The sequence below is a fragment of the Eretmochelys imbricata genome, chromosome 5 (assembly GCF_965152235.1).
Source record: "Eretmochelys imbricata isolate rEreImb1 chromosome 5, rEreImb1.hap1, whole genome shotgun sequence".
Classification (NCBI taxonomy): domain Eukaryota; kingdom Metazoa; phylum Chordata; order Testudines; family Cheloniidae; genus Eretmochelys; species Eretmochelys imbricata.
Genome location: NC_135576.1, coordinates 44,198,148 through 44,206,630, shown reverse-complemented (window position 1 = coordinate 44,206,630; position 8,483 = coordinate 44,198,148).

The window sequence follows — 8,483 nt, the reverse complement described above, 5'->3', positions numbered from 1 at the left end:
TTGGTTAGTCTCTAAGGTGCCACAAGTACTCCTTTTCTTTTTGCGAATACAAACTAACACGGCTGTTACTCTGAAACCTGTCATTGTAAGGAGAGTGGTCACTTTAGATAAGCTATTACCAGTAGGAGAGTGGGTTTGTGTGTGGGGGGGTGAGAAAACCTGGATTTGTTAATGGCCCAACTTGATTATCATACACATTGTAAGGCGAGTGACCACTTTAGATAAGCTATTACCAGCAGGAGAGTGGGGTGGGAGGAGGTATTTTTTCATGCTTTGTGTGTATATAAAAAGATCTTCTCCACTTTCCACAGTATGCATCCGATGAAGGGTGAGCTGTAGCTCACGAAAGCTTATGCTCAAATAAATTGGTTAGTCTCTAAGGTGCCACAAGTACTCCTTTTCTTTTTGCTTATGTTAGGAATTTGTGCCCATTAGAGTTCAGACAACATAAAGAGACCCCAATTCCTTCTGGTCAGGGATTTTTTTTTATCACCACCACCCTAGCGTCCAAGCTGACGGGACATGGGGTTCTGCATATAACCTCATCATGGGTGGGTGAGGGGAGCAATTGACAAAGTCTTTGATTTACAATGGCCCATTTGGATTCAACAGTCCTTCCTGCTAGGCAGGAGATAACACTTTCTGTAGGAATCCAGCATTTTGCATTAAGTGAAGGGTTGGGTCCCCCACCTTGGTGAGTTAGAGTTTCAGAATAAACATTTTACAGTTATAGAGCAAACATGTAAGCACTACCTTATAGCATGGGACACTGATATTATAAGTAGGTTTAATAGATGCAGCATCCTACAAGCATTCCATAAAGTCTAAACCCTAAATTCTTATAACACTAATATCTGTTTTAAATCTAGTAACACACAGGTAAGACACACTGGAGTCCAGCTATTCTTTGGTCAGTGTCCACTGAGGCACAGGCCTTGGCATGAGCTGGCACCTGGTCTGCCAGTGTAACACTGACCAGAGAAGAAAATGAAATCTGCAGAAGCAAGGAGGAAACATCTACAGTTTTGATATTTGTCAGAGGGGAATAGAAAGGGAAATTTCTTCTAGTGTAGTTCATATTTTGAAGAAATTAAAAAAAAACAGATTACACTGCTTCTGCAGGTTAGCCATTTTCATCTCATTAACTCACTTTTATGGTGTACTTTACAGTTTACGTGCTCATTAAATTCAATATTAAAGGGTTGTAAATGGTTTTTAAAATAACTATATATTTTACTTGAGTAATGACCTGACACCAGTCAAATTATGTGTGTGTATATGTGTGTGGGGGGTGTTAATCCAATAACTCATGCCCAAATTCGACCCCTCTGTCACAGCCTGTTATTTAACTGCCTTGACTGTTGCGAGAACGGCAGGTTTCCTCTGAAAGAGACATTCCAGTGATGGGGAACATCAGGGTATACAAGGCTATGAAAAACATGGTCAAACACTCTCGCTGAATGTGTCTAATGTGGGGGTTTTATCTGTGCAAGAACTGCAAGACAATGGTGGTCTTACACATAGGTGGTCACCAGGGGCAGCCAGTGGAGCCCCTTCCGCCATGCCCCTCACCCCAGCAGCCAGAGCCCCAAGCCCCGCTTTCCCCTCCTGCAGCCAGAGCCGCGAGACTGCCTGCCTATCCCATGGCCGGAGCCCCGACCCCCTCCACCTGCCCGGAGGTGCCCGGCCCAGCCGTGCCGGGTCAGCCTTCCCCAGGGGAAAAGCATCTCTTCCCGAAGAGTCTTTTGATATGCCCCAGGCAGATTCCAGGGCGGCTTAGGAGACATTATGTGATATTCAGCTTCCCAGGCTCATCAGTAATCTCCTTGGAGTCCAGGGAGATTACTAATGAACCCGGGAAGTTTAATAGCACATACTGCCTCCTCAGCTGCCCCAGAACCTGCATGGGACACAATAAAGCAAAAACTTCCCCTGCCAAACCCTGCAACCGGGCATCTGGTGGAGCCTCCCCTGGGGGTCACATAGGACTTGTCTACTCTAGAGACAGTTGGTGTAACCAACTGGATATGCATCAGCATGTGGTGACTCAGGGAATTTCCCTGGGAATGATGGACTACGTCTCCCACAAACCTCTGAGGCTATTGGTGGATTCCAGAAGGCCTCTAGAAATCTAAAAGCCACTGGTTCAAGGAGTCATACCAGGAATGGTGGCAGAGTAATAGCCTGGTTCAGCACAGCCATGGTCACGGGACAAAAATATTAACTCCACCAGCGCATTTTGAGCAGGCCCTGCTTTGTTGGTAGTTACATAGCAGGTTGGTGCTGTCCTAAAGATTCGGCTCTCTAGTGGAGTCCTATAGCTGGGGCCTGGCTCATTCAGAGGACAACCAAACCGTCAGCTCCTATGCCACTCCAGTACTCACCAACAGCACAAACAGTTTCAGGCTGTTCTCTTATCCAGGGCTTGTCAAGTTCTGTTTGTTCTCATCGGATTCAGGCCTACCTGTTAAAATCATGAGTCAGGCTCCAGGAATTATGAGATTTAAAAAGAAGGTTGGGTTCTTTTTTATTTGCCTTCTGGGTTTTAAGCCTTTAGGAGTCACATTTTCAAACTTTTACCTGCAACCAGGGATGGGGGTTGGTAGTAGCATTGCCAAGGCCTTTCTAATTGAATAAAACCAAACACCATGGCCCCACCCCGAGGCCCCATCCCTTCTCCAAGGCCCTGCATGCACTCATTCCACACACCCCCTTGCTCTCCCCTACCCTCACTCTCTTTCACTGGGCTGGAGCAGGGGGTTGGGGTGCAGAAGGGGGTGAGAGCTCTGGCTGGTGGTGTGGGCTCCGGGGAGGGGCCAGAAATGAGGGGCTCAGGGTGTAGGAGGGGGCTCTGGGATGGGGCAGGGGGTTGGGGGGCGGGAGGGGGTGAGGGCTCCATCTGTGGGTGTGGACTCTGGGGTGGGGCCAGGATGAGGGATTTGGGGGTGCAGGAATCATAGATCATAGAATCACAGAATATCAGGGTTGGAAAGGACCTCAGGAGGTCATCTAGTCCGACCCCCTGCTAAATCATCCCAGCCAGGGCTTTGTCAAGCCTGACCTTAAAATCCTCTAAGGATGGAGATTCCACCACCTCCCTAGGTAACCCATTCCAGTGCTTCACTACCCTCCTAGTGAAAAAGTTTTTCCTAATATGCAACCTAAACCTCCCCCACTGCAACTTGAGACCATTGCTCCTTGTTCTGTCATCTGCCACCACTGAGAATGGTCTAGATCCATCCTCTTTGGAACCCCCCTTTGGGTAGTTGAAAGCAGCTATCAAACCCCTCTCATTCTTCTCCTCTGCAGACTAAATAATCCCAGTTCCCTCAGCGTCTCCTCATAAATCATGTGCTCTAGCCCCCTAATAATTTTTGTTGCTCTCTGCTGGACTTCCTCCAATTTTTCCACATCTGTCCTGTAGTGAGGGGCTGCAAACTGGACACAGTACTCCAGATGTGGCCTCACCAGTGCCGAATAGAGGGGAGTGATCACGTCCTTTGATCTGCTGGCAATGCTCCTACTTATACAGCCCAAAATGCCATTAGCCTTTTTGGCAACAGGAGGGGGTTCCAGGCTCGAGCTGAGGGGTTCAGAGTGCGGGAGCAGGCTTAGGGCTGGGGCAGGGGTGTAGGCTCCAGCTGGGGGTGTGGGCTTTGGGGTGGGGCTGGAGATGAGGGGTTTGGGGTGCAGGAGGGGGATCAAGGCTGGGTCAGGTGGTTGGGGCATGGGAGGGGGTGCAGGCTCTGGGAAGGAGTTTGGGTGTGGGAGGGGGCTCAGGGCTCGTGTTGGGATACGGGCTCCAGCAGGGGGTTCCAATCTGGGGTAGGGGGTTGGGGTGCAGGTGGGGATTTGGGGTGCAGGCTCCCACCAGGCAGCACTTACCTCAGGCAGCTCCTGATCCATGGTGCAGAGGGGCTAAGGCAGGCTCCCTGCCTGCCCTGGCTCTGCACAGCTCCTGGAAGCAGCCAGCATGTCTGGCTCCTAGACGCAGGGGCAGCCAGGCAGCTGTGTGCGGTGTGTGCTGCCAGCTGCCCGCGCCCACAGGTGCTGCCGATGCGGCTTTCATAGGCCGTGATTCCCAGCCAATGGGAGCTGTGGAGCCGGTGGTCAGGGTGGAGGCAATGTGCGGATCTTCCCTGATTGCCCCTGCACTAGGGCAGGGTTTCTCAAACTTCATTGCACTGCGACCCCCTTCTGACAACAAAAATTACTACATGACCCCCAGCAAGAGGGACCGAAGCCTGAGTCCCACCGCTCCATGCAGCGGGATCAAAGCCAAAGCCTGAGCCTCGCCACCCGGGAGGGGTGGGGGCAAAGCCAAAGCTTGAGGGCTTCAGCCCAGGGCGGAGGAGTTGTAGCCTGAGCCCTGCTGTCCAGGGCTGAAGCCAAAGCCTGACCCCTGCCACCCAAGCATGAAGCCCTTGGGCTTTGGCTTCAGCCATGTGTGGCGGGGCTCAGACTTTGGCTTCAGCCCTGGGCCCCAGCAAGACTAACACCAGCCCTGGTGACCCCATTAAAATGGGGTTGTGTCCCACTTTGGGGTTCCGATCCACAGTTTCAGAACCGCTGGCCTAGGGGCTGCAGGGACATGCGGGCTGCTTCTGGGAGCCGCGCGGAGCCAGGGCAGGCAGAGAACCTGCCTTAGCCCTGCTGCACCACCAACTGAACTTTTAACAGCCTGGTCAGCAGAGCTGACTGGCACCACCAGGGTCCCTTTTCGACCGGCATTCCGGTTGAAAACCAGATACCTGGCAACCCTACTTAGTAGGATTGGGGACTTTTCATTTAAACAAAAATGAAAGCTGACATTCTCACCAAATAGCCTTCACAGATTCTTGAATGTATTTATCACCTTCTAGCCTGTCTGAAGGGTGGAGCAGCTATCACAGACCAGAGAGCAAATGAACAGATGAAGTAGGCATCCCAAGGAAAACAAGGGCTCTCCTGAGCAATGGCCGACAGTGATTATTGTACGTGATCTGCTCATATTGACTAACAGAAACTGCTGCACAACCAGAGTGGGCTGTTATTGACTCTGCCTGTTGCTGGTTTACACTGGATCTTTACCAGCCAGGAAAAGCAGAAATGTTACGTTTGAAAAATAAAAGCTTAGCACATGAAGAATTGAGTGCATTCACTGCATGCATGTCTGGGGTCCCTTTTTGGCCTAATCTATTTTAGGGTATGTCTTCACTACCTGCTGGATTGGCGGGCAGCAATCAATCCAGCGGGGATTGATTTATCACGTCCTGTACTCCAGCGCTGCGAGAGGCACAGGCAGAGTCGACGGGGGAGCGGCAGCAGTCGACTCACCACGGTGAAGACACCACAGCAAGTCGATGTAAGTACGTCGACTTCAGCTACATTATTCACGTCGCTGAAGTTGAGTAACTTAGATCGACCCCGCCCCTCCAGTGTAGACCAGGGCTTAGTAAAGATCAAATCTGTTATGAGCAGGGTTACAAGACAGTGTTAGTGCTGATCTCCCATCTAAAGTAGGGCTCATTTTAAGTATCCTCACACTTACTTGTCAACTGTCTAAATGGGCCATCTTGATTATCACTACAAAAGTTTTTTTTCCTCCTACTGATAATAGCTCATCTTAATTAATTAGCCTCTTACTCCACCATATATATATATATATATATAAATATCTTCTTAGTATATGCTCCATTCTATGCATCCGATGAAGTGAGCTGTAGCTCACGAAAGCTCATGCTCTAACAAATTTGTTAGTCTCTAAGGTGCCACAAGTACTCCTTTTCTTTTTGTAGAACATTCAGGTGGTTTAGGAAGATTTACTATAATCCAAACGGGTAACGCTGTAGTCCGACTCTTTTAAAACGCTGTAGTCCAACTCTTTTCAGACTATGGAACAAGTGGAGGAGAGTAGGCAAAAATATTAACCAGAGAGTGTCCATCTAGCAGGGTGCCAGAAACGATCCAGAGTGGTTAGTGAGCAATGAAAGTTGCAGCTCTCCACACCAGCAAAGTGCCTTCCTACCCAGCAGAGACTGACTCACTTTTGAGACAAGACCGATGGCATTTCTGCCATCACACACTGCCTTGGTGCCTTTGTTTTTCTGCTAACGAGGAGACGATTTAATTCCCAGGAGTTCTACTGCGGGAGGCAGTGAATCAGGGAACTCCCCTGGTTGCCCGGTGCAGTGCCTGCTCCTCCATTTTGTACCAAAGCAGCCTGCCGCCCTTACAGACTTGGAGTAAATCCACCATTTTAACTCCAAAGCTAGCTCTTCAGACCATTCCTTGTTCCTTTTTACCAAAGTCATTCAGGAAGAACAAGCTAGTTCAGTCAGGAGGAGAATACCATGGGGAATTAAATACAAAGGTGAAGCAAGAGGATTCAAAGAAATCACATTAATCACTTTGCTCCTTTGTGACCAAAAGGTATGTGGGTGTGGTGTTTTTGTTCTTGGGTTTTTCCATTTCATTCTCTCCAGTGGAAACCTGCAATTGACTGGGAGAGAAAAGGCTTATTACACAAGGGATAATACTACAGTACAATGCATGTAAACTACTCAAATTCAAGTACAGATAAGAGTCAATTATCTCAGGACTGGAGCCATTAAGTTTGCAAAGAAAGGGGTGTTGGCCTCCCAGCAGGGAGGAGAAATTTCTTTCAAATGCAATTTATTACACAAGATGCACAAAACAAAGGAAAAAGAAAAGGAGGACTTGTGGCACCTTAGAGACTAACCAATTTATTTGAGCACAAGCTTTTGTGAGCTACAGCTCACTTCATCGGATGCATTCAGTGGAAAATACAGTGAGGAGATTTATATAAACACAGAACATGAAAAAATGGGTGTTATCATACCAGCGGGGGGGGGGGGGGGAGAAAACCTTTTGTAGTGATTATCCCCCCCGCCCGCTCTCCTGCTGGTAATAGCTCATCTTAAGCGATCACTCCCCTTACAGTGTGTATGATAACACCCATTTTTTCATGTTCTGTGTGTATATAAATCTCCTCACTGTATTTTCCACTGAATGCATCCGATGTAGTGAGCTGTAGCTCACAAAAGCTTATGCTCAAATAAATTGGTTAGTCTCTAAGGTGCCACAAGTACTCCTTTTCTTTTTGCAAATACAGACTAACACGGCTGCTACTCTGAAAACAAAGGAACAAATCCATTCTGCTAACCTCATGTTGGATCTCACATAACCCCTTCTACATGATAATTGTTGTCCACCAAAATCTTGGTTTATGACAAGTTCTTTCTCTGCAGAGCCCCACTACAATTAATGAGGAATAAAACTCACAAAATAACCCGGTCATAGATGCTAAGGCCAGGAAGGACCACTGTGATCACCTAGTCTGACCCCTTGTATGGCACAGGCCATAGAACTTCCCCAAAATAATTCCTAGAGCAGATCTGACATCTTTATATGTTTTAGATGAACAGCCACATTTGATGATCCCTTAAGCTACAGCCCCTCAAGGGCATGGCTATTCTCTTCACAATATAAGAAAAAGAAAAGGAGTACTTGTGGCACCTTAGAGACTAACCAATTTATTTGTGCATAAGCTTTCGTGAGCTACAGCTCAAAAGGCAGTCATGAGTCAGACACTCAATAACTCCCAAAATCATGAGATTTTCCTCCCAAGATTCAGTTGTGCTTTTTGGTCTGTCTTTTGATTTAACTTTCTCTGCCCTCCCCCAATGCATAGGTGAGAGACAATGTGGGAGCTGCAACTATCCTCAAACTCATCTCCTAGGGGGGTTACCAGTCTTCCATTAGATAAGGACAACTTTGAATCCCTGCTGAGATGGGCAACAGTTGAAGTAGTGAGCTACAAGTGAAAAGGCTTAGTGGGTCATTAGCAGCAATGAGCACCATTCCCACATAGTGCTAAACTTACACTGAGAATGAGGCTTGCTTTCTAGAAAGGTAAATTTATTAACTCACTTTTTGACCTTTAGGAATTTATGCCAGCAGATCTTCTACTCTCTGGACAGGTTTCAGAGTAACAGCCGTGTTAGTCTGTATTCGCAAAAAGAAAAGGAGTACTTGTGGCACCTTAGACTAACCAATTTATTTGAGCATGAGCTTTCGTGTGTGTGTGTGTGTGGTTTTTGGGAGGGGGGTGAGGGGGTGAGAGAACCTGGATTTGTGCAGGAAATGGCCCACCTTGATTATCACACACATTGTGTAGAGAGTTGTCACTTTGGATGGGCTATCACCAGCAGGAGAGTGAATTTGTGGTGGGGGGGTGGAGGGTGAGAAAACCTGGATTTGTGCTGGAAATGGCCCAACTTGATGATCACTTTAGATAAGCTATTACCAGCAGGACAGTGGGGTGGGAGGAGGTATTGTTTCATATTCTCTGTGTGTATATAAAGTCTGCTGCAGTTTCCACAGTATGCATCCGATGAAGTGAGCTGTAGCTCACAAAAGCTCATGCTCAAATAAATTGGTTAGTCTCTAAGGTGCCACAAGTACTCCTTTTCTTTTTACTC